The sequence below is a fragment of the Pelodiscus sinensis genome, chromosome 2 (genome assembly GCF_052426305.1).
Source record: "Pelodiscus sinensis isolate ZL-2025 chromosome 2, ASM5242630v1, whole genome shotgun sequence".
Lineage (NCBI taxonomy): Eukaryota > Metazoa > Chordata > Testudines > Trionychidae > Pelodiscus > Pelodiscus sinensis.
Genome location: NC_143053.1, coordinates 159,731,326 through 159,758,143, shown reverse-complemented (window position 1 = coordinate 159,758,143; position 26,818 = coordinate 159,731,326). Strand labels below are relative to the sequence as shown.

General features: G+C 41.7%; 1 protein-coding gene across 1 annotated transcript in view; it reads left to right on the top strand.

Moving 5' to 3' along the window:
* Positions 1-1,974: 1,974 nt before the first annotated feature.
* The window catches only part of VWC2 (von Willebrand factor C domain containing 2), a 171,762-nt gene continuing 146,918 nt past the window's right edge, over positions 1,975-26,818 (top strand). Inside the window, exon 1 of the mRNA XM_075921688.2 lies at positions 1,975-2,086. The gene's annotated coding sequence lies outside the window, so the exon portion shown is untranslated. The remainder of the gene's footprint in view (positions 2,087-26,818) is intronic.

The window sequence follows — 26,818 nt, the reverse complement described above, 5'->3', positions numbered from 1 at the left end:
CTTCCTTCTTTAAAATATAAACAGCTTGAAATTACAAGGTAAGCAGTTTAAAAAACAAAACATATAGACATTTATAATAAATATCTACTGTATCTGAAAATAATTGGGATGGATAACGCCAGTAAAAAAAGGGCTGGTTGATTTATCCCTGTACAATTGTAGGCTATGTACATTCTGGTCAGAGGTTATTTTTGTCATCTATTGATACGGAACCATTTGAAAAGCTCCTTTATTAATCTTTAATAATATGTTGTGAAATATTATGTTAAGTTTTATTAGGCCATTTGAGTAACTTTCTATAATTAGATGACGACTTGGCAAAAATCAACTAACCTATAAAAAAATTGCTCCATTTAAAGTGAATTTCATGACCTTGATTTCTGCAGTATTTTATATGGCAGGACTTACTAGTAGCCTGTTGAGATTAGTTCATCTCCAATTTAAATAAGGGTCTAGTTCACCCCAGCACAGTCTGCAGTTTATAACTTGTTGACATTGTCAGTGGTGTTGTACGCATGTAAATGAGCACAGAACTTGAGCCACTGTCTCAGAGTTTTCTAGTTTATTAACATAGATTCCATGTTAATATATATCAGTTTTCACCTCCTTAAGCATGTGTTAGAGGAAGAAACAGGAGACCCAGGAGCAAATAGGGTAGAAAGGATTACGACATTCAACACAATGTCGGAGTGGCAACAACTTGGCAATAGTTAGAATCTTCATCTATTTTAGTATGTTAATTCACATGTCTATCACTACTTTTCCTAAAGCCTTATTTAGTAATGTTAACTCCCATAAAATAAATATGAATAAGCAAATAATGAAAACAATTTATACCCATCCCTTATTAATACTTATATAATTTCTAATTAAATCAGCAATTTCTTATACTGCAAACTAACAAATTACAGCAATTACAAGAAATTTGACCTTGGAAATGTTATACAGAGCCAATGAGGATAAGCAAGAGACACAACAAGGCAGAGCAGCTCCATACCTATCTGGTTTCCTAGGTTACAAAACAGAGGGCGAGAGATCAAGGACATATATATATATCTCAAAACATAATACTGGTCTCAACTAGACCCTATTGTCCCAAACTACAAAACAAAGGAAAAGGACTTGTCCAAGGATAATGCCTGCTGTAGCTGAATCCTTAACCGCGAATGCAAAAAGGCCATTTCAGACCTCTATTAATTTTACACCCCCAACAGTATGTAGCAAACATATTTCTTGATCTTACAGTGACCCTATTCCACCTATGTAATGCATATTCCTTTTGGGACTACTGCAATAAACAGCATATTTCTTTGATAACACTGCAGTAGGCAGCCAAAAGATTTTTTAATGATCCATGAATGCTATTTCAAACATACCTGCCTATATGTTTGCTGTGTATTGTAGAATTTTCTATAATATATAAGGCTCTTAGCCTATAAAATTTTAAGCATATGCTTAACTTTAGGTATGTGAGTATCTGATTAAATTCAGCTGAACTCTTAGAGAGTTCAGTGTTAAGAACAAGTTTCAATCTTTCCAGTATTAGGACCTACAGTCTTCACCATCTAGCTAAGAGTTTGATTCAGGAAACATGTAATGGTATTTTAAATTAAGTAAAAATTGCTGAAATGGTCTTTTGAGGTGATCATGGTGTACTTCGTATAAAGGAGGCAACTGGCTTCTTCATAAAATGCAGATTTTAATTATTTTAGAAAACAAGGAACAAATAAGCACAACAGAACAAAAACAAATAGCAAAAGTGTAATGCTTTTACTTTCTATTGATAATGTGGAGATATTTTATAGAACGAGACCAGTAACTTTTTACTTTTATAGAAAGAGCCCTGGTATTTTTAGAGCTTGTATGCAACATCAACCAAAGCTATCTTCCCTGTGACTAATTGTAGCAAACCTTTAAGTTTTCTACCTTCTCCTTTTTCTTTAAGTGCCCTTTCCTGGGATGACTTCATAGGAGAAATGGCCCTTTAAACCTGGGGGAAGCTATAACCTGTGGCACATAGGGAGGGCCATTTTGGATCTCAATTGTGAAGTACTTCAGACTGCAACTTCTTTTTTCTCTTCAATTAGTAAGTACTTTGGCTTGTTTCTTGTTCTTTATTGGATTTTGTCCCCCATCATTTACAATTAATTTCATCTTATCATTGATGCTTGGATGGTTTGTGAATGTGGAAGTCTTTTCTTCTTAAATGTTTTGGTAAATTATTGTAGTTAGGAAAAGGATTAAAAGGAAATGGAGGAAAGGAAACATTTTAATATGTAGAGAGCACAGATTATGCTATGGACCATTCTTCTGTGTGGGTAGATGGTTTCCCATTCAGAAAGTAGGAAGTTTAGGTAGCCTCTAGGTATGTGTTTCTACAGCCTTAATCCTGGATTAGGGCCTACTTGTTTGTATTCCTGTGCCCATTTGCAGTTGCTTTGTACAAGCTTAAAATGAAGGCCTAAAATACATCAGCCCTAGATGTGTGGTTGTTTGACAAATTTTACAGAGATGTTTATAGTTTGACTGCAGGTTAGTTTTCAGTGAACTGTTTACAAAAGGAGTGGAATTAATGTACTGCATTTAGTATAATCCCTTCCCTGCCTTTGATAATATTCCTTTATATTACTTTAAATAGAGTTTTTCAGACTTACTACCATTTTAATTGCTAACTTGCTCGATTTGGCAGAATCTATTTTGTTGTCCAAATTCTGTTTGTTTGGTTTCATTTCCTTTAAAGGTTTAACTGCAAGTATAATAACCTGCAATGCAGGAAAGTCTCAAGGAAATTAAAAATAAAATCAACAGCATAATTAGTAACAAAATTACCATGTGCCTTTTCCTTTTCTGTTTTAAATGAAACATTGAGGAAAGCAATTGTGTGAACTTGGTAAGTAGCAATAGAAATGCATGTTTAATAAAGATTTCAGTCATTTATTAAGCTCCTAGTAGATAATGGTTACCAAAAAAGTGTTGTGTTTTGTTGTTTTTTGGGAGAGAGAGAAATTTAATATTTTCTATTGTCAAAGTCTGATGAAGAGCAAACACTAACAAGATGGGATTTGTAAAGGATGGTTGAAGTAGGAAAGAAGGGTTCAATTTGCCTGGAGCACACCTCAGCCAAAGTCTTTGTCTCATTCCTTTGTACTAAACTACAAAATTTATACAAATATCCTTCAGGTGTACATGTGCTTAATATATTGTGATTGACAATATAATGCTAGCATAGGGGTTGTGTTCAGCAATATTCAGCAGTTGATATGTTTTGGACACTATTCTGGGAACATCTGTATAAAGGGGAGGTGAAGGAGGGCTTGTGAGGCCTAAGCTCTTCTTATGACTGTCAGAGGCTGTTAAGTCCACATCTTAAAATAATTTTAGTGAACATTAAGAGCTTAAATACCTTGAAGAGCTTTACTCTAGCTCCCTATCAATAAAATGGGGACAATAGTAGTTTCCTGTCTTGCTGGGGTGGTATAAGGATAGATTCAGAGGTGCTCGGATCTGTGGTAATGGGGGCTATATAAGTAGGTTAAATGTATTTAATAATTTACTCTTGAAGGTGACCTCCTGTGCCATGTTGCTCTCTCTGTAGTAAGCCTGATTTGAACAGCTCAGAGGCTCCCAATAGAACGTGCCCTATATGCTGCTGTTAAACACCTGTGGCCAGCCCGTGTCAGCTGACTCAGGCTTGCAGAGATTTGGCTGTGGGGCAGTAAAATTTTTATATTAATAAACAGACTGGAGCCTGGGTTCTGGGACCCTCCCCACTCAAAGTCCCAGAATCCAGTCTCCAGTCCAAGCCTGGACATTTACAGTGCAATCTTACAGCCTGAGACCCCATGAGCTGACACAGCTGTTTAATTGTGTAGTTGTACCTTAAGGCACTACAGTTACTGTCCTGCATGGGTTTTTTTTCCTTCCATTGTTAGCAGCTAATGTAGTAGTGTTGTAGCTGTGAATGGTGTATATATCTGGGGGGGGGGGAAAGCAGAAAGATAAACATGGTTTAGAAGTTAAAGTGCAGGACTGGAAAACAGGAGATCTGAGCTCAATTCGTGCTTTGGCACAAAGTTCCTGTATCACCCTGGGTATTCATTTAATCTTTGTGCCATATCTCCTCATGTGTAAAGTGGGGATAATGACTTCTCCCAACTCTCAATGGTGAAGCCCTCAGATACTAGTGATGGTTCCCAACTAAATGCCCAGGCAAATAAAGATAAAATTTATTCTTTCACTTTTCTCAGCGAGGCAGTGTCAGGGCAATGGTAAAAATCCAAGCTTTTGGTCATGTTATTTAGTACTGTCCTAGATACCGATGTGTTTTAAGCATATGTTGGTGAATTCCTGAATTAGGGCCTGTTGACTCTCACTACAAGATTTATCTTTGGTGCAGAATTGGTTTGTTTCTTTTCACATGGAGATATCTATTCAAACCTAGAGATAAGTACAGGCAGTCCCCGACTTACACAGATCCGACTTACGTCGGATCCGCACTTACGAATGGGGCTTTCTCGCCCCGGAAGTCGGGGCGAGAAAGCCCCGTTCGTAAGCTGCTCCGGTGCCCCTGGTCTGCTGGAGACCGTCTCCAGCAGACCAGGGGCACCGGGCGGGTTCCCGCGCCTCTGAGGCTTTGCCAGAGCAAAGCCTCAGAGGCGCGGGGAACCGCCGCTGCTGCCGCTTCAATCTGGGTGCCTGTGGTCTGCTGGGGACCGTCCCCAGCAGACCACAGGCACCCAGATTGAAGCGGCAGCAGCGGCGGTTCCCCGCGCCTCTGAGGCTTTGCTCTGGCAAAGCCTCAGAGGCGCGGGACCCCCCCCGCGGCTGCGACTTCAGTCCGGGAGCCTGTGGTCTGCTGGGGACCATCCCCAGCAGACCACAGGCTCCTGGACTGAAGCCGCAGCCGCGGCGGGGTCACTCCCTCTGAGGCTTTGCCAGAGCAAAGCCTCAGAGGCTCTGCTCCCCGTGTCCCTGGTCTGCTGGGGAGGGGGGGGGGGTGCAGCTAGTGTGCTCCCCCCCCCCCAGCAGACCAGGCTTTTGTTTTGGACTCTGGGGCAGAGCAGCTGGGGCGCTGCCGATTGGTCCTGCAGCGCCTGCTCTGGGCACTACTGGACCAACCTGGCAGCACCCCAGCTGCTCTGCCCAGGTCCTGATTCAGCCGCTGCTGGTCAGTTTCAGCAGCGGCTGAATCAGGACGCCTGGGACAGAGCAGATGGGGTGCTGCTAGGTTGGTCCAGTAGCACCCAGGAGCGGCGCTACTGGAGCAACCCAGCAGCAATACAGGCCTGCCAATTAAAGGGGGCAACTGCCCCAGGGCCTGGTGATTCAAGAGGGCCCGTGCCTCCTGGTGGCTGCTGCTGATACTGTACCAGCAGCTGTCGTTAGAGCCCTGGGCCCTTTAAATTGCCTCCAGAGCCCAATGTGGCGCATTCTGGGCAGCACAGAGGACTGCCTGGTATAGGCATGGCACGCTCCAGGCAGTGCTGAGGATTCACCGGGGGAAACTAGCCTCAGCCCCACCTCTTCTTCCTGAGGCCCTACCCCTTCTGGGGCATAGAACCAGGGCCCTGCCCCACATTACCTAGAAGCCCAGAGACTCAGTTGGCCCCACTGCAGGGGTATTATAGAATCTCATGAGAAGAGAAGGTCTAATATTTTGTTTCAAGAAAACCCCTGCAAGCCCTGGTCAAAGTGTAAGTCTGAAAGGGAGAAGTGTGTGACTGTGTACCTCAGAGTAACACCCAGGAGCCCACTGTTCAAACTGTATCATACCAATACCACAAAGTAGGCCTTGTGAGGTACCATTTTCAAGTTTTGCTTTGTTGAACAATAATATCCTGTCGGATCGTGTGTGCTGTGCTATCATTGTATGTGACATTATGAAGCACTGCTGTATGTGTTACTGAAATTTGTGTCACTGAGATTGGGAGTTCCTACAGCCAACCTTTCAGTTGCAACAAAGGACCAGCCAGTCATGTGCTGATGGCCCATTAAAAGGAATCCGCTCTCCCAGTAGCTATCTCTGAGACTTCTCACAACGCTCACATAGGCAATGGAGACTTCCTCTCCAATGGGGGCTGCCTAACCCTAAGATCTTTCCAGCAAACTGAAAGGAAAATATAAAAGAGGAAGTGACATCACTTGACACCCCCCCATCTCCTACCAACTCAACACTTGGAAGAATATGTGGAGAACAAAATATTTGAAATGGGAAAGGTGGTCCCAAACTGGACAGAGTCCAGTCTGTGTATTGTAAGCTGTTTGTACCATCTGTCAGGGAGAGAAAAGCTGCTCAGATGAACTGTTGCTTAGACTACAGGTTGTACCTCCCTGGTCTGGCACCCTGGGGACCTCACTGGTCCCAGAGGAGGGATTTTGCCAGACCATGGGACGTCATTAGAGATGTAACAGTATAGTCGACTAAACAACTAACCAATAAGTGGGTGCCTGCCTTGCGCCGGGTCCCGGCATCAACCCCGGTGTGGTAGAGCTGGAGTTTGACAGAGTCGCAGCCGGGTCCCATGAGCTGAATAGTAGCAGTGCTAACCCTTATCGATTAATCAGTCCCGTAGCTGACAAAATGTTTGTCAACTACCTGATTAATGAATTACATGCTTCTTAACATCCCTAGAGCTCATATCTGCCCCTCCTCCTCTGCTACTGGCCTCCCAGCCCTGGACCTACCACAGGCCCCACTTCCTTGCTGGTCCCCATCCTTCCTTCCTTGCCATGCTGGGCAGGCCAGCTGCGTTGTGCCGGGTAGGCCAGCCCCCTGCCAAACAGCCCAGCTTAGCAGCCCTGTTGCAAAGCTGGAGTGTGCCCAGCAGCTCAGCTGTGGAGATTTAGACTCCTGGCCCCGCTGGCAGCTCACTGGCAGCAGCCTGCAGCTCTTCCAGCCCACAGGACTCCTAGACACCTGCCCTCCACGAGGACTCTCTGGTCCTGGAACATTCATGGTTCTCCATGGATGTTCCTAGACAAGAGAATACTGGTTTACAGAGGTTCAACCTGTAAAAGTTTGAGATCCAGAAAGTTTTTACAGTAAGAAAATAAAACATCACTATATCTGACCTTTATGCCTAAGGTTTATAATCCCGTATAATCTATCTTTTGGTAGTGAATGAATCTGTCTTACATTTTAACTAAAACAGTATGCTTTGGTTGAAGTGCTTGGGAAATCTCAGTTCAGGTAAATAAGGGCTGTTGCATGTACCCTACCTCGTTGTCAGAGTGACAAACTTGGTAATGAATTTACTGACCAGTGCAAGATGGTATCACTCAAGGATGTAAGGCTGGGAAGTGAGATGGGGAGGGCAGGGAACTGGCTGGAGCACTTCTATTGTTGGTTTATGAGAGATTGGGAGGCCATTCATCTAACTCGGTTGTATCCCTGCCTGTGTATGTCTCTAATTCCAGCTCCTGTCAAAGGTTTGCAGTTTGACATTACTACACAGTGTGAGGGCTCGGTGAGACAGAGGGTTTAGCAGTCCCATTGTTCTGGTTGCATTCCAAGGTCCCCATCATGGGCAGTAGTGCTCAGATGATGCAATTTATCATTCCTTATTTGCTTCCAAAAGGTAGCATTTTAATTCACTGTCTCTTTAGCACCATACCTTATGCTGCATTGTTGTTCTGCTTTAGAGATGTGACTAAGTATCTTTGTACCTAATTGCTTAAAAAACTCACCAACATGACTTCTCTTGCTACAGAAACACAATGAAAGTCTTAATAGTGGCACAGTGTATTCCAAATACCCCATTTCTACTGCCATGCTTCATGGAATCTACACTAATTTATGGCCATTTCTGTTTTTTCTGGATTCTTCTACAAGATATTATATATTAAATCTATAATTTCACATTATAGAAAGGTGAAACAAAACTGATATTGTGAATCTCACAAACAAATGAAGATATGTCCTACTGTATTTGGATTCATATCTGAGGCATCTCTATATGTCTACATCGTACTTACCTTTTTCAGAGAAAGCATGAGTCATTTTAGGAAAGCATATTCTAAACTGCATGCTTCAAAGTGGCAATCAGACTTGTTTGTTTGGATTTATTTTATTAATATATCAAATCTCTGTTGTTTAAAGAAAAAATTACATATTTTTAGTCCCATTCCCATCCCTCAGTTTCCTGTGTTGCTTTCCCACTGTCTCTTAAAAAAATTTAAGGCAGAATTAACGTGAAAATTTACCAACCTAGGCACAAAAAACAGTTCACCTGTTCTTTACTGGAAAAATTTAAAGAACAACCAATAGTCTTGCAGCACCTTAAAGACTAACAAAACACATAGATGGTATCATGAGCTTTCGTGGGCACCAACCCACTTCTTCAGTTGAACAGAGTTATTAAAGGTCCAGTTTCTAAATAAATAGGGGATGGGCCTTTAATACCTCTTGTGCATTTCAAAGCCGAAGTATCCCGCTGGCCCCAGGCTCCACCTGGCATTCCAACTTTGAAATGTGCTAGAGACCCAGCGCTCACTCTTATACATTTCAAAGTTGGACACCACTGCGCCCCTGCCCCCTTTCACAGAGCTGGGGGGGACCGGCTTTTAAACCGGCTCCCTGCAGAACCCCCTCATCCTCCTGCCTTGCTGCCACTTTGTGATAGAGACAACAAGGGGTGAGGGAGCAACTAGTGTCGACTATCCAATGAGATTTTGCTTAGCAGATAGTTGACTAGTTGATTAGTCGCTTACATCCCTAGTGTGTGTGTGAGACTTTGACACAGTGTGTGGTACAGAAATACGAGACTGTGTGCAGCAGTGATTCTGTGGCACAGAGACTGGGAAAGTGTGAGAGACAGCGAGTTTGTGTGCTGGCTGCTGCTGGCTAAGTTTCTGAGAGAAGCTACACTCTGTTTCTTTAAGGGAAATAGTCCTACCCTGTTATCTCCCCCCACCCAAATCTACAGTGCTCTGAGCCACATACTTCAGATTGGATCAGCTTTGCTGACTGTGTCTCCCCCTCTATGATCCCTGCTCTGCAGAAAGGGGGTTTAAGGGCAAGGGTACACTCTGACTTCAGCACGCCCATCTCTTCCCCCCCACCCTGACTCTGCTTATCTAGCAGGAGAATCCTGGAAGCAGCTCAGCAGCAGGATGGAGCAAAGTGAGGGAAGGGGCAGCTGAACACATGCTGCCAGCTACAAGTATGTATCTCTGCTAATCAGCTGGAGGGGCCAGAGAAAAATGCCTGGCAGGCCAGATCCAGTCCCTGGGCCTGAGTTTGCCCACCCCTGTCCTAGAGTCTTAAAATATTTAGCCAATTTATCTTTCAGTGTGGGGGGGGAAGGTGTGCACACATGACACGTATATACACAGGTGCGTAGATATAACCCTACATAGCTTTGTTTTTTAATCCAGTCACTTAACTTGCCAAATCTCACATTCACTTACCTTTTGTGTATTTACCATTCTTAACTTTCAACAAGTATGGTCCACTACAGCAAGGCAAAGTCTTTATTGAATCAATTAGCGTTAGCCACCATTCTATGCTTTAGGAAAAATATTTTATAGTAGCTTACCATTTTTAAGCAAATCATGAGTGGCTTTTAGGTATGGATGGCCAGTTCAGTTAAAATGAGGACTAGTCTGTAACTTCAGCCCTGAACTAAATTTCAAGATGAAAGTTCAAAGAAAAAAAATTTTTTTTGGGGGGGAGAGGGAAATGCACAAGAGATGTAGAGATCTAGATACAGTGGAACTGCTCTGCCCTGTCTTGCTTTCCTCACCACTCTGGAACATTCTTCAGGGTTAGGTCAGAGTCCTGTGTAACATCTTTAGTCCTCCCTCTTCTCCAAAAGAGCCTTGCTTTTGCCTTCTGCCTTCAGTCTCTTCTTCAGGTCTCTAAAATGCCTGGTGAGAGTGTTCAGAGTAAAGTACCAGTTGATTAGTTATCAGTCCACTTTGGTGGATTTGTTTTCCTCAACTGGCCATCATCTTTGTCAAAGGGGATTTCCATTCAGGTAGAAGACTCTGATGGTTTAGCATTCTTATTCCTGGCAGAGAGATAACAATATCTCCTACTGGGTGTTCCAGCACAGTATGGAGGCAACAGAACAGCTTTAAAATCAAAATGGTTTGCGGGGAGCGTTGGCCCCGGGCGCGCGGCGCTTGCAAGGGGGAGGGGAAAGCCCCGGCCCCGGGCGCACGGCGCTTGCGGGGTGCTTGTGGGGGGGCTCCCCGCCCCCGGGCAAGGGGCTATGGGGGGGCCGCCCCCGGGCGCGCAAGTGTCCCCGCCCCCTGGCGCCCGACAACCTCAAAAGGTTGGAGACCACTGATCTAGAAATATTCAGACCTACAAATCTATCAGATGGCTACTTTAGATTCAGTTGTAAAAGTATCTTTTTGTCTCTTTGCAACAGAAATATTCAGGTGATTTAATCTTCAGAAAAACAAGCAATTTATTTTTAATATTTGAATAACAGATGTTGCTATTAATGAAATATCCCAATGATATATAGACCATGCATTATGTAAGAATCACCTGCAACGGAATCAAACTGAGCAAAACAGGTTCACTGCAGTGTTCTAATCATGTCTTTCTATAGGTTTTGGTATGTTACCTTTCAGCAAAATAATCAGATTATAGGGTTATATTCAAAAGTCTGTCAGAAGGGCTTCTAAAGAGCATTGAGCTCTCTACAAATAAAATGATTGTGTAAGACTCATAACAGATGAGTGCTTCTGTGTATAATTTGATATTTTTTCAGTTGCAAGTAAGGATTCTTACTGTATGGTTCTTAGCAATGCTAATGAGCTAGCTGCAGCAAATTGAATCTTGAGACTTAATTCAGGTGGATTGATGGTCCCTGTTTCCGTTTTCAGGAGGATTTTCTCTCCCTTTTTTTAAATAGGAATAGGTAAAATGATTTAGATGAAACAACAATCAATCCCAGTTTTAACCCAAAGCTAAACTATAACTAAAGTTCAGTATACTATTTTAAATCACACAACTTCACATTTGGCTTAGTTAGGGCCAAAACACTTTAAAGAGAGTGTTCTAATGCTGTTTCTGGCCTCTCTGGAACCAGAAAGCACTGGAGATGTCATGAGAAGACCAGTCCCCCTAATCATGAGGCAAGAAACCAAAAGTGGATCTGCAGATTCACCAACCATGGTTTAATCAGATCAGATGCTACACTTTTATTGTGATTTTCACTGTACCCATGCCAAATGAGTGGTATCACTGTGAAAGAGACACTGTCTATGCACAAATGTCTGTTTGCACATGCAATTCTGGGGCTTTCAAGTGACACCTTTATGAAGTTGCTTAGTGGAGGAGAGGAAAATGGAAAGGATTGCACATTGTGCTGCCTACCAAGTGCACTCCCCACACTTACGTTTGCCAATTTTGGTTGGATGTATTCCTGGAAACTTCATCGCATGACACATGCTTTCATTAAAGATTTTTTTTAATTCTTGGAGACTCCAATGTCAATCTTGGAAGATTGGCAATCCTATAACTCCCCTACCCCCGCAACCCCTACCATCTCCCCTGTCCTCACATGGCCCTGCTAGCGGCCTGCCTCACTTAGCATCTCCAGGGGGCTTCTTGAATAAACTCTGCACATTTCTTTTTTGTCCTAAACCCTTTCCACACCATTTCTGATGGGGCACGTCTAGACTGCCCACGGCTTTTGAAATAAGATATGCAAATTTGTGCCAAATTTGCATATCTTCCAATCTCGTTTTCAAAAGTTTTTTTGGGGGGGGAAAGCAGTCTAAATGTGGTTCTTTCGGGGGGGGAAGAAAACCTTTTTTGAAAACCCTCTACTCTTCATTTTTTTTCAAAAAAACCGCTTCTAGACTGCTTTTTTTTTTCAAAAAAACTTTCAAAAGCCATGGGCAGTCTAGATGTGCCCATATGGTCAGTGAATCATTGCAAGATTCATCTGAGTACTTCTATTCTGCTTTATCCTATATGGGTTCTTACCGCATTCTCACCACTGTAGGTGAATGTATTTCAGTAATACATTAAGTGATGACTCATATCTTTCACATAGCTTATGTCCTCATTCTCCCAAGGGAAGTCATTCTATTTGAAATCTGTCTTGTTTCTTTCTCGTCTATTTTGCAGTATGAAGACTTAGACTTCCATAGTTAAATATATTTGAGCCCCTTTTAAATGTATACAGGCAGTCCCCGGGTTACGTACAAGATAGGGACTGTAGGTTTGTTCTTAAGTTGAATCTGTATGTAAGTTGGAACTGGCATCAGCCGCTGCTGAAACTGATCAGTTTCAACCGCGGCTGAATCTGGACGCGAGTTCTGACTTACATACAGATTCAACTTAAGAAACCCAGGCGTCCCCAAGTCAGCTGCTGCTGAAACTGATCAGCGGCTGGTTCCAGGAAGCCTGGGGCAGAGCAACTCTGCCTCAGGCTTCCTGTAGTCAGCTGCTGGTCAGTATCAGCAGCGGCTAACTTGGGGACGCCTGGCGCAGAGCAGCTGGGGTGCTGCCGGGTTGGTCCGGAGCGGCGCTGCGGGACCAACCTGGCAGCCCCCAGCTGCTCTACCCCAGGGGTAGGCAAGAAAAGCCTGGTCTGCTGGGGGGGGGGGCACTAGCTGCACCCCCCCCCCCAGCAGACCAGGGAGACGTGGGTGGTGGGACCGCCCAAGTCCTCCGCGGCTTTGCTCCGTCTCCCTGGTCTGCTGACCTGGGAGACGCGGAGCAAAGCCGCAGAGCACGAGGGCAGCGTGACAGTCCAGTCGCGCTGCGGCTGTCCCACTGCTGGCGTGCTCCGAGGCTTTGCTCCCCGTCTCCCTGCAGACCAGGGAGAGGGGGAGCAAAGCCTTGGAGCACACCCGCAGTGGGACAGCCCAAGCGCGCCTGGGCTGTCCTGCTGCGGGCATGCTCCAAGGCTTTGCTCTCCGTCTCCCTGCAGACCAGGGGGACGGGGAGCAGCTTTTCTCGCCCTGGAGGACGGGGGCGGCGGACTAGGGCGCATCTGGGCGTCCCCCCGCTCCCGTCCTCCGGGGCGAGAAAAGCCCCGTTCGTAACTGCAGATCTGACGTAAGTCGGATCCGCCTAACTCGGGGACTGCCTGTAATTATTAGCAGATGAAAATATGTAAATAGCTATGCCAAAAAGAGCAACATTTAAAACTTCTCCCAAAATCTTCTACACAATTCATGATTTCCCAGAGCCTTTGGTTAAAAGAAAAACATAATCATAAAATTCAAATGTATTAACAGTGAGGTTGGAAACCAGTAATACAGTTTACAAAATCTAAAATTGAAACAGGCACTGAGGCAGGGCGGCATTTGGATCCATTTGAGAGAGAAGTCAACTGCAAAGCCTGCAGTCACGTGACCTTGTGTTATGGCTATAAAACCAAACCTTCTATCTGAACTCTCCCTCAGCCCCTATTAAGTGGCTTGTTCATCTGCTTTATGGTTATACAGCAAATATCCACTCTACTTCCTTTTGGTTCAATTTAAATTATTTAATGTGATACTTCCATTATTAAGTAAAAATAAGCCCTTTTAAAACTGGAGAACTAAATCTATTCTTTAAATCAAAAGGAGAGGTTAGGTAGTTGAGCTGGTGACTTTGAGTAATTCAATTTTTGTATTGGGGAGGAATGTGTGATTCTACATTGAGTACATAGCAAATATGAATAGATGCAGTTTGCTGCAAATTATGTAGGTGCATGTGGAAGGAATGCATATATGCACACACGATCAGAATTCAGGCACAGTTTTGTTACGCTTTTTTAAAATCTATAATTGCTGGAATGTACCACTCATAAGTGAAGGGGAACTTAAGAGCTGTTGTCCCACTTACTTGGAGAGTACACTAGTTCATAGACTTGCTAATTCAGAAAATGTGCTCGATCAGTGTGGAGAGGGACAAAAGCAGCAGTAAAGAACGACAATAGTTTTGCAAAAAAAAAAATCACTGCTAGAATTCCATTGAAGAAAAGAATTACAAATTCTTTGAAATTTTGTACTGTGACACCAATGCCAGATCAAGAAGATTGGCATTGGGAAGGCGAGAAATGAGCAAGATATGATGGAAATCTTTGCATGTACAATACAGTCACAAGAAAAGTATAGATAATCTCTTTGAACTAATGACACCAGCATTTAGAGACCTGCATTAAAACTGAAGAAATAACAGACAAAATCACAATGGAAGCAAAATGTTAACACATAGCAGGTGGTGAACTTATACCCTGGGCAGCATATCTAATTAATATAGTCGTATTCAAAATGCAAAGCAAGACAGCCATTTCACATGAAAGTCTTCTGGGTCATTTACCAGATAAATGTAGTGAGTTACTCTTAGTAGCTGGATTGAACACAGCAAGCTTCTGCTCTCATTTTTCTGTTAGGTTCTCATAATAGTTCTGTAAAAAATACTACACTCTTAAGAGAGTGTTAAAGTTGCATGGTAGCACATTTGAAAGTCAGGAAATATCAAGCCTAAGCTTGCACTGCAACTTTTATTCTGCCTCTTTGTGCCTATGCATTGCAATGCAATCTTTAGTTACATACATGTGTGTTATCTGAAAAATATCCCATATTTATAATCTTAAATATATACTGTAGCATCATATTTGCCTCTTGTATTTGTTCATTTGCACAAATTGTATTGTGAAAATGGTCCACTGTGTGTTCATTGATTATGGTTCTGATAGGCTCGATGCCAAGTTACTTCATTTAGGAATTAATTGGCCCTGCCAGATCAAATTCTGAGAGGTGCTGAGCATTTGCAATTTCCAAGTTCAACAAGGAAAATAAATGCTCACTCAATTCTAAGGATTTGATCCTAGTACTCTTCATATACTGAGTTATCTTTTTTCCCCCCCCAGTCGTCTCTATTTTAATATTTTTCTCAGCCCTCACTCATGTATTGAAGATATTTTAATACAAATACACCTTTGAATTGTAGGATTGCTATCTCTGTTGTACATAAAAGGGGATGGCTGAGAGGAGCCTAAAGCCTACAACAGGCAAGGTCATAGTGTGTACTAAGCACCCTTAAAGATTTCTTGGGACAGCTTCCTTAAAAAAAGGGATGATCCTAGGACATCCTAGACAGGTGAAACGCTACTGAGCAGTAGTTCGGTATAGTAAGCAGTTATGTTTCTCAGTGAAATACACACATGGAAGAATGAACTTGAAAAATATTTTTTGTTGCAACCGTTTCTACTTGCTTGAGGCGCATTTCCTGGTTTAGTCCAAAGCCAAGTGAAGTCTCGGAGTGCTTGTCTACACTGTGGAGAAGATCATCCCTTCTGAGGTTGATTTTCTTAGGTTTGAATTAGCGGGTTTAGTGAAGACCTGCTAATTTAAACTAAGAGGGCTCCCCCCCCGTCAGTGTGGGTAGTCCTGCTTGTCACATGGAGTAAGGGAAGTCAACAGGAGCATTTGCTTCCATCAACCTCCCACTGTGTGGATGGCCTGAAAACACGATTTAAGATACACAACTCCAGCTATGTTAATTACATAGCTGGAGTCAACGTATCTTAAGTTGACTTTCCACTTTAATATAGATCAGGCCTGAGTGTCTGTTCCTTGGCTTTCCAGAGTTTTGGATCAGTCCCCATAGAAATGGAGGCGCTCTCTCAACTTGATAATATTTGCCAAAATTCAGCCTGGTTTTTCATATTTTTGTTTGACTGCTCATTTGTAGTAATGTAACTCTTTTGTATTTTCAAGTGATTTTAGCATCATAAGTCTTTTCTCTTGTTACTCAATTTACATTTCTTACTATTGAAAAATTTCTCCTTCAGGCCCTAATTTAGGAAGGTATGTAAGTATGTGACAAGGCTATTCCTTAAAACCCCAGATCAATGAAAAGTGAGTAACTTGTTTACAGAATTTACAGGTAGTGCAATTAAAAAGCTAGCACATTTAAATTGATAAAATAATATGCTTCTGAAATACATAAATTGAATTGTGGCACTCATTGCCAAAACATGCCATCCAGGCCAAAAAATTATAAGGAATTTAAACTCATTAAACCTTTCCAAGGGCAATGAAAGCATCCACAGTTAGGGTATGTCTAGACTACCGCGTTTTGTCGACGGAAGTTTTGTCGACAGATACTGTCGACAAAACTTCCGTCGACAAAGAGCGTCCAGACACATTGAGTTCTGTTGACAAAGCAAGCTGCTTTGTCTGGACGCAATGTTACAGGCAATAACACAGGGTTCTGTCGACAGAAGGTGTTATGCCTCGTAAAATGAGGTATACCAGCGTCGACAAAACTGCTGAGTTCTGTCGACGTTATGTCGACAGAACTCAGCGGTAGTGTAGACGCAGGTATAGTTTTGTCGACAAAAGTGGACTTTTGTCGACAAAACTAGGTAGTCTAGATGCACCCTTACATTGCATAGGTTATTAGGTATAGTTCCCTACTCTAATAGTAATAGAAGACAATGTTAAGACAAATCCAACTGTGTGGAAGAGAAGGAAATAGCACCAATCTTAAAAATTTACCTACTAGCCAATGTTTGTAAGCATCCACTTTTAATATTTTTGTGTTTAAAGAGAAACCAACAAAACCTTGGGGCACTAAGGAGCTGTGCTGTGAAATATCTTCAAGGGCTGGTTTAGGACAAAGAGAACAGAGAATCGGGAAGACTCTCCAATGTAAAGAAAGACATAGTAGTCAGGGTAATTCAAAAACAGATGGAAGAGAATTGAGAAAAACAGACTAAGAAAAGTTAGACTGAAGTCAGAGTGGAAAGTTTTTTTTTTTTAAAAAAAAGAGGGGGGAGGGCATAAAGGGTGAAGGATACCTAAATGCCGGTTAAACAGATGGAGTGCCAATGACATTAGGGAGGCTTCCTGGGAAAAGCAAGCACCCTACCAGAAACAAGCAGAAAGTAGAGTTGACACATACAACGTTAGCTGTGATCCTAATTCAAAGTCCTTATTCCTTTTTTTAAAAAATATGCAGGAACGTTATGCAAATCCAGAACAGTAGCTATGGTAAAATTCAGCTCAATGATTAAAAAAAAAAAGCTATTGACAATAGCTGTGTTGCTAATGCACTCTGATTTTTATTACATGATCTCATTTTTCATATTCTGCTTTAAACCTACATCAACTTGCTTAGCAGGATCATAAAGGCTGAATCACATCAGAAGAAGGAATATATTATGATTGCTGTTTTAAATATTTCTTTACCCACTCTTGAAATTGCTTAAAAATGCAATTCTAGCTAAAGATCTTCCATAATTAAAGAGCAAACCTGTCCAACTAATTAGAAGTTTTCTCTTGCCCTTAGCGTAGCTATGGGCATGGAAATGGAGTTTAAGGCAAACTGTACAGCAGCAGCAGGAGTTGAATTATTTAAAATGAATGTCTGTTTTCCAATCCATACTCTGCAGGGAAAAAAATAAACAGTGAGATCAGAAACAACAACAAAAAGATGGGGATTTTCCTTGGCAAGGTAAGCTACCCAAAGAGCAATACAAACCTTCCACAAATGCTATTGATAACATGGGAATGTGTCAGAAATAGTGAATGTCATGCTATTCTGGCCTGTGGCTTTGATTATGTAATTGCTGCATATGCATGACTTGCTGCCAACTGTGACTTACACAGGAACATCCTAAGGAAAAGTACAACAGTGAAACCCCATTTAAGCATTTTTAATTTAAAGGGGTACTGTCAACCAGGGATGTGCAAGGGATCCTGATATTTGTTTTCTGCTGACAAAAGGAGGAGGAGAGAGAAGAGCCTTTTTATATCGTCTAATTATGTATTTTTCATACAAGGTTCCCTTTTCCATGTCTCCAATGTTTCCAAACTGGGGCATTCTCACTCCCACTTCAGGGACTGAGGGGGCTGCAACCACAACATTTTCCACTTCTGATGATCCAGGAAGAAGGGAGACTGAGCTCAGACCTCCATATTTTACTCCCTATTCTACTGTGCAACTCTACAAAATGTATTCACTTTCTGCCCTGCATAGACAGTATTTTTGAAGGGTGTATAAAATGTCATTAGCTTTTCCAATATCATTGATCTTGACCAGTCTGAGCTTCAAGCTGCATGGCATCATTTCTAGAAAGTATTTGCAAAAATCAATTCCAGAGGCTCTCATGCATAGACTGTTGAAATGGAGGCTGATAGGACGTGGTTGTGACACTCCAGCACCCCACATTCCCCGTGGCAATTTGATTATACTGGTTGAACATCTCTGGTCTGGCAATATCTGTGGTCCAGCAGTGTTAGCCGGGCTAGACCAGAGAGCCCCTGAACTAAAGAGGCCAGGGAGCCCAGTGGCAGCCAGGGGCCCAGTATCCCAGGGTGGTCTTGGAATGGTGGCCCTGGCAAACCAGGGTCAGGATAGCCCCAGAAGCCCTGGCTGCCCTGGGGCTGTGGAGCCATGGAATTCTGGCAACCCCATGGCAGTGGAGCCCCCGTGGCTCAGGAGCTTTGGTGGCCCTGGGCAGCAGAGCTCCAATAGCTGCAGAGCCCAGACCACCCCAGAGGATAGAGCCCCAGCAGCTCCAGCCCCCAGAGAGCTGCGGAGCCCAGGGCAGGAAGGGAGCCAGGTGGGGAGCCAGACTGGCTGGCAGCAGAGCCAGGAGCGAAGCCTGCTGTGGTCTGCTGTTTGACCCTGGGAGAGTCCAAAGCCCATCAACAGAGGGGCTGGAGTTGAACTCCCCTGGTCTGGCAAAATGCCTCACTGGGGACTGGTCAGGTCCCAAGGATGCCAGAACAGGGAGGGCTAACCTGTAGTATGATGATGGTGTAATTATGTCGCATCTTGTACATAATATGGCTTGTAAGTCATGCTAAAAGTCTTGAGCTGTTGAACATTAATATCCTGTTGGACTATGTGTTATCCTTGTATGATCAGTTTTAAAGCTTTGCCATGTATCTGCAACTGAAGGAGGATGATATGATCTTGAAACACAGCTAGCCTTTCTCATTCAACAGTGAAGAAGCTAGACAGTGCTGATGGCCCATCAACAGTGCTCCAGCAATGATTCTGAAGGGCCCAGGACTCTGGCTGCTGCTGCCTCTGCAATAGCAGTGGTGGCAGCTGGGGTAATTGCCCCTATCTCCCCTCCCCCCATTTCTGGGCTGCCTTGTAAATACTTGATTAGGGAGCCCATATTCCCAAGGAACCTCTCAACTGGGAGTGAAGTATCGGGCCAATTCCTTAGAAGGATATAAACCCATGCAGCTGCGTTGACATCAGTGGAACTTCATCAATAACCTATAGGTGAAGGACTTGCCCATGATCTTCAAGAAAGTCCTCCTGCCCCTCCTCATCAAGTCGATAGCTCCCTTTTATTACTCAGCAGGTGAAGAGGCTACCACCAAGTAAAGAGGTATTTTTTTGCCAGATACGCCTCGTCCTGTTATACTGACACTCCCCATAGCCTGAAAAAGCAGTCATCAGTACAAGAGGAGTCCCGCTGTATGTTGGAAAAAGTGCTTGAACTAGATCCTGCTATCATTGCTGGCTTCTTGGATTGCTGTATACAAACACCATCAGCAGCCAGTTATTCACATATAGCATTAGGGATACCTGATGACTGGCACCAGCCATAAAAACCTTAAACCCAAAGCACTGAAGAAGCAGTTCAAATAAATCATGCTGCTAGTGGTTCCGTGAGCAGGTATCCAAAATAAATTCATCCCAGTACTCTATGGTTCTGCATATACATTAAACTGTTACAAGGTTAGATTTAAGCATCTATTTATCTTTTCCTTCAAAACCAGACTGGAGATGGGACAGAGAAACAGACAAATATTAAAGAGAGAAGGTAGGCGACAAAATATTTTTTTATTGGATCAGCTTGTTTTAGTGGCAGACAAGCTTTTGAGCCTGAAAAAGAGCTCTGTGTAAGCTTAACTCTTTCACCAACAGAAGTTGGTTCCAGAAGAGATGTTAGCTCACTCATGTTGTGTACCTAATATCCTGGGACCCATTCCATTACAACAACAGTGCACATAACTAATACTAGAAAGACTTTCTGCGAGTTTCTCAAGGCATCCAAGAAGACTGACCTGAAATGTATAGGGTATTGGAACTGTGCTAAAACTCAGAAAAACCTAGATGAGCTACCATTTGTTTAACCTTCAAACTCAGTTGCCCTTTCCTTGCTTATGAGTAAAATGTGCCTTCCCATTGTATATATCATTGGCAGTGACATACATTTTTATAGTGTTTGTTTTATTACTATGTAAGATGGAATGGAAACAACAAAAGGAAGTGTACGGACAGGCACAGGATAGCAGGGCCTAAATAGGGGAGGACGGAAGTATGAAGGAATGGGAACTATTCTGTTTCTTCTTTTTCTTCAGAGTAATTCAACTATCAGAAGCAGCTGTGAGGGGACAAAAAAAGGTTATGGTCTAAATATTCAAAAATGACTAGTGATTTTTGGAGATATCTTAAAGATGTCTATCTCTTTTGCACTGTTTGAAAATCGAGGCCCATTTAATGTGTTTTTAGTTGAACATACAGATAGTAAAGCGTACAAAATGACTTGTTGCATCTGAAAATGTCAGCATATGTCTACTCAATGAATGCCTGTTCAGTAGTTTCATTTACTATTGGTTGGCTATAGCCACATGATACCAAACAATTGTGAGTGCTATAAGCAATTTCAGCATGTGGTAGCCAGAACATTAAAGCTCAGATGCATTCCCTGAGAACCAATCTGTCATGCTCAAAGAATCACGCTAAAATAGATTGCACATTGCGCTGTAGTGGAGGGAGAGAAACACTGTGGCCACAGACTAACTTTTACTTTTAGGAAATACAGTGGGTTTTTAATGTCCACAACGAACTTATTCTTTTGTTTGCTTGCTGTGGTGTATGTGTCTTTCAAACAAGCTCTTAAAAGAAACTTGTGAGAGAAAGGATGGTCTTGTTAGTAATGCTCTAATCTGTGATTTAGGGGATCTAAATTTAATTCCTGGCTCTATTACAGACTAAGCATATGAATCAAGTTATTTCACTTCTACATCTAAGATCCCCATCTGTTAAATGGATCTTTTCTCTCTACTTTCTTCCTTGTCTGTTTAGACTGTAAGGTCTTTAGGGCAAAGACTGTGTTGTACAAGTGTTTATCAATGCCTACCACAATGCAACTCCAGTTTCAGTTGGGTCCTTGAGGCACCAATGCTATACAAATAATGGTGACAAACTGCCTAGTGAATGAAGGTTTGAATTAACCAGTCCAGGATTTGAACCTGTTTGCAGAGAGTCTACATATCTCATGTTCGATACTTAGACAACTGTGCCATTGCTTCATGTCAGAAAATGCCACATTGCAGACACAGGGGCAAAGTAAAATACAAACACAATATGGTTGAGCTGCTACTTATTTATATACTACAGTATGCTGTTACTTACGTTTATTTATGTTCCACATTGAAATTCAGCAGAGATATACATGTACTTTTTTTTTCCTGGTGACCACAATGGCATTTAACACCATGATATGGGACAGTATCATAAACAAACTAAGGTAATGAGGTCTAGATTTAATTAGTACAAGGTGGGTGCAAAACTGATAGAAAAAAAACTATGCTCAAAGAGTAGATCTCAATGGTTTACTGTAAGACTAGGGGGAGGCATATCTGCTGCGGTCTGCATGGGTTTGTCCTGAGTCTAGGATACATCTTCATTAATGATTTGGAGAATGTGCTAATAAAATGTGCAAAATGATGCCTGGCTGGTAGTGGTTGCTAGCACTTTGGGGACAGGATTTGATTTCAAAATGACCTTGACAAATTGGAGAACTAGTCTGAAATGAACAAGATATAATTCAATAAAAAAGAACTACCCTTATGAAAGGAAAATCAAGCCCCAGGAGCACAAGTACAACATGGGGAATAACTAAGTACGCAGTAGTATTGCAGAAAAAGATGTGGAGTTTTAGGGGATCACAAATCAAATTCAAGTCAACATCATAATACAGTTTCTAAAAAGGATAATATAATTTTGGGGTGTATTAACAGTAAGACCATGATACAATAATGGCTATACTAAGTCAGAGCACAGATCCACCTGGCCAAGTATTTTGTTCTCCTGGCTGTAGCCAGTTCCAGGTATTCCAGAATGAATTAACTGAGCAGGTAACCATCAAGTTATCCACTCCCTGTTGCTCATTTCCAGTTTGATAAACAAAAGTGAGGGACACCATCCCTACCCATCCTGGCTAATAGGACCTTCTTTGAACCCTGCCATAGTCTTGGACTTCACTAGGGTTGCCAGATGGTTACATCAAAAATACTGGGACACACTTGACATTGCATCACAATCTACATTACATCTTATTTAGAAAATACCAAACATTTATATTTTCTCAATTTGTTTCCCAAACAGAAAGCTCAAATACTGGTCTGTCTGGTTCAAAACCAGACACCTGGCATCCCTAGTCTTCACAACATCCTCTGCCAAAGAATTCCATGGGCTGACTGTGTGTTGTGTGAAGAAATACTTTCTTTTATTTATTTTAAACCTGCCACCCATTAATTTCATTTTGTGTTCTGAGAAGACGTAAATAGCACTTCTTTAGCCACTTTCTCTACACCTGTCATGATTTTATAGATCTCAATTATATCCCCCCTTAATTGTTTCTTTTCCAAGCTGAAAAATCAAAATCTTATTAATCTCTATTCATATTGAAGCCGTTTTATTCTCCTAATAATCTTTTGTTACCCTTCTCTGTATCTTTCCCAATTCCAATATATCTTTTTTTTTTTTCAGATGGGGCATCCACATCTGTGCATGGTATTCAAGACGTGGGCATACCATGAATTTATATAGAGTCATTATATTTTCTGTCTTATTATCTAATCCTTCCTTCATTTTCAACATTGTGTGCTTTTTTGACTGCTGCTGCACATTGGGTGGATGGTTTCCACCATGCCTCCAAGATCTCTTTTTTTTTTGAGTGGTAACAGCTAATTTAGACCCCATCATTTGATATGTATAGTTGGGATTATGTTTTCCAATGTGCAGTACTTACCATTGAATTTCATCTGCCATTTTGTTACCCATTCTGACAGTTCTGAGAGATCCTTTGGTAGCTTTTTACGGTCTGCTTAGGACTTAACTATCTTGACTAGTTTTCTATCCTCTGCAAATTCTGCCACCTCTCTCCTTTACCAGTTCATTTATTAATATGTTGTAAAGGATTAGTCTCAGAACAGACTCCTTGGGGACACCACTATTTACCTCTCTGCATTATGAAAATTGACCCTTTATATCTACCCTTTGTTTATCTCTCTTGACCAGTTACCAATCCATGAGAGGACCTTCCCTCTTACTTTGCTTAAGAGCCTTGGGTGAGGGACCTTGTCAAAGGTCTTCTGAAAGTCCAGTACACGGTACACGTTCTTATTGACCCCCTCAAAGAATTCTAGGAGATTGAACCATGATTTCTCATTACAAAAACATGACTCTTCAACAAATCATGTTCATCTCTGAGTTTGATCATTCTATTTTTTACTATAATTTCAATCAATTTGCTTGTAATTTAAGTAAGACCCACCAGACTCTACTTGCTAGGATCACCTCTAGAGCCCCTTTTTAAAAATTGCATCCTGTTTGCTTTCTTCCAGTCATTTGGTACAGAAGCTGATTTAAATGACAAGTTGCAGAGTATGGTTAGCAGTTCTGCAATTTCACATTTGAGTTCCTTTAGAAATCTTGGGTGGATGCCATCTGGTCCTGGTGACTTCTTATCATTCAATTCATCAGTTTATCAATGTATTCCAAAATCCCCTCTTGACACCTCAATCTGGGATAGCTCCTCAGATTTGTCACCTAAAAAGAATGATTCAGTTGTGAGGACGATACCAAGAATTCCATTAGTTTCTCCACAATGACCTTAATGTTCTTGAGTATTCCTTTAGCATCTTAATCTTCCAGTGGCCTTACTGATGGTTTACCAGGCCTCCTGCTTCTAATGTACTAAAAAAATACGAATATTTTTGAGTAAATGTCTAGCTTTTCTTCTAATTTTTTTGGGGGGGAGGGCAGGGCTTCCTAATTCTGTTTTATGCTTCATTTGCCAGTGTTGATGTTGCTTTCCATTTTCCTCAGTAGTATTTAACTTCCATATTCTAAACAATGCTTTTTGCCTCTCACTGCTTCTTCTACTTTGTTGTTTAGCTATGGTGGCAATTTTTTCTTTTCTTTTTTGTTTTTTATTTTTTAATTTGGGGTATACATTTAAGTTGAGCCTCTATTGCAGTGCCTTTAAAAAGTTTTCATGCAGGAATCTCACTTTTGGTATTGTACCTTTTGAATTTCTTTTTAACTAACCTCATTTTTGCATAGTTTCCCTTTCTGAAATTAAATGCTACAGTGTTGGGCTGCTGTGATGTTTTTCCTGCTAAGGGGATGTGAAATTTAATTATATTATGGTTAGTATTATGAAGCAGTCCAAGTATATTCACCTCTTCAACCAGATCCAGTACTCCACGTAGGATTAAATAAAGAATTTCTCTCTCTGAGTGTTCCAGGACAAGCTGCTCTGAGCAGCAGTCATTTCAAGTGTCAAGAAACTTTAACTCTGTATCTTTTCCTGAGGTGACATTTTTCCAGTCATACAGGGATAATTGAAATCCCCTATTATTGAGTTTTTTATTTTCATAGCCTGTCTAATGTCCCTTCACATTTCACAGTCACACTCAGCATCCTGGTCAGCTGATCAATAATATATCCCTATAGTCACAGTTGATTCTACTTCAGTTCATCTGATGAAGTGGGTTTTCCCCCTGAAAGCTCATGATTCTACATATTTTGGTTAGTCTCTAAAGTGCCACAGGACCACTTGTTGTTTATAATGTGGGGAGACATGGATTTCAACTTGCTATTAATAGTCTTTGGTCTGGTACAGTATTTCTCATGGCAGAGCTCCATGGACTTCAGAGAGGAAGAAAATATCTCAGTCCCACTTATGAACAAGTATCACTCAGCAGGTCAGTGGATTAGCCAAGATTAGCAGGAACCTAGGTCTCTCTAACACTGTATCCACTAGACCTGCTGCCTCTGCAGGAAATGTGGTTGTGGAAGAGAACACAATGGCAAGAAATCATTCTGCAGTTTCAAAAACTCGCTCCTGAGGAAGGACGGTGAGGTTTGAGAAACACAGAGCCTCATGTCTGCTGAACTGAGCCTATTACTTCTACGTCTGACTTAGGTTCTTTTCTATAGAGCGCACAAACATTATTTCCTAAATGAAAAGGGGCATTTGTCACTTTAATCAGAGCCATTCTTTCAGCGTTGAAGACTCATGAAATAAATCAAAATGCTTTATTTTTCTCCAGCTCTTGAAAGAATTCCACATACAGTGCATTTCCCAGCTTAACACATTTCAAACTACAGTAACTCCTAACAAGATAAAAGACAGCAAGAGGCAATGACAAATCAGAGCCTCTTGCCTCCAACAATCATGCATGACTTACCATGGCAAACAAGTGCACTATAAGAAAAGTGAAAGCTCAGCACCCGTTTCAGGCATCCTGCTGTAGCCTTTTATGGCTTTTATTTTTTTAATCCTGTTTGTCAAAATAATGGCTCTTTATCAGCACCAATTGCAAGAATTTTGACTCCTTGCCTGCTGGGTTTCCCCTCTGCTCTGTATGGGTCTCCTAATTGAATACTTTTCCATTAGAAGAAAGGTTTCAACTAAGAATTGAGAAAGATAGAGCAAGACAGACTTGAGACCTTGAGAAACAGGAAATATTCTCTTCTCACAGACCTGTTCTAGCACTGACTTGAAGACATTTGGAAATGAACTGCAGTAAAACCCTAATGTGGAAGTTATAAGGCATGATTATAACTAGACGAATCATCAGTACCTCATTTCCCATCTCAGTGAGTGCCGAGCAAAGAATAAATTGCTGCCTGTGGTGTGATTTTTGTGTTAGCCATTCCTGCTTGTCTCTTGGCATTCTATTGGCAAATGATGATTTCATAATTAAAAGGATGAATTATTAAATGCTCCCCTTCAGTACTATCATTTCTACAGAAGCACCAGCACACTGTTTGCTTCAGATTCTGTAAGGAGCAGCAGTGAATTGTTTCCGTCCTCTGTGAGGAATGTATTGTAATTGCAGCAGGCTTGAAAGTGAACTGGGAAGGGAGTGCTTGTCAGGTTCTTATCCTGAAGGATTGGATACTGAAAACAATCCCTCTTCAGCTTTCCTTGTGAAATATTTGTGCCCTTGTGGTCCCACTGCATCTCCAAGCTGTGGAGGCATGACAGGACTAATTTTAAAAGATGGATGTATAAAATTGCACCTGCCTAGCCTGGGTGCTGAAATATGTGCTAGTTATGCAACTGCATGCCTCTAGCTTTGCAAATTGGGTGCCGTTTTTAAATGGGATCCCTGCGGTTTCCCTAACTATGCAATATTGTTTATTTGGGTTTCTTTGGTTAATGAAAATTTCAGGGCTGCTCAACCCCCAAATGGGACTTTCAAAATAAAAAGAATAGGAAAATATGGGAGAGAAGTTAAATGGGGGAAAAAATTGCCCTCCACACACCAGTTCCTTAATTACTCTTTTTAAATTTCTTTGTTGCTCTTTAAAGTGTGGTTTTATAGTCAGACCGATTGTAGGAATTGCACCATGTAAGAATAATACATTAATATTGAGACAAAAATTAATAACATTATTATAACTTAATTTTCATGTGTTTTGTTCATTTGCACCTTTAGGGTATGTATACACTGCAGAGATTTTTCAGAAAAATGTTTATTTTTCTGAAAAAACTTCACTCATGTCCACACTGCAATCGCATTCTTTCAGGGAAAAAACCCAAAAGAACAGAGGGTTCTGAAAGAGCTCTTTCAGAAA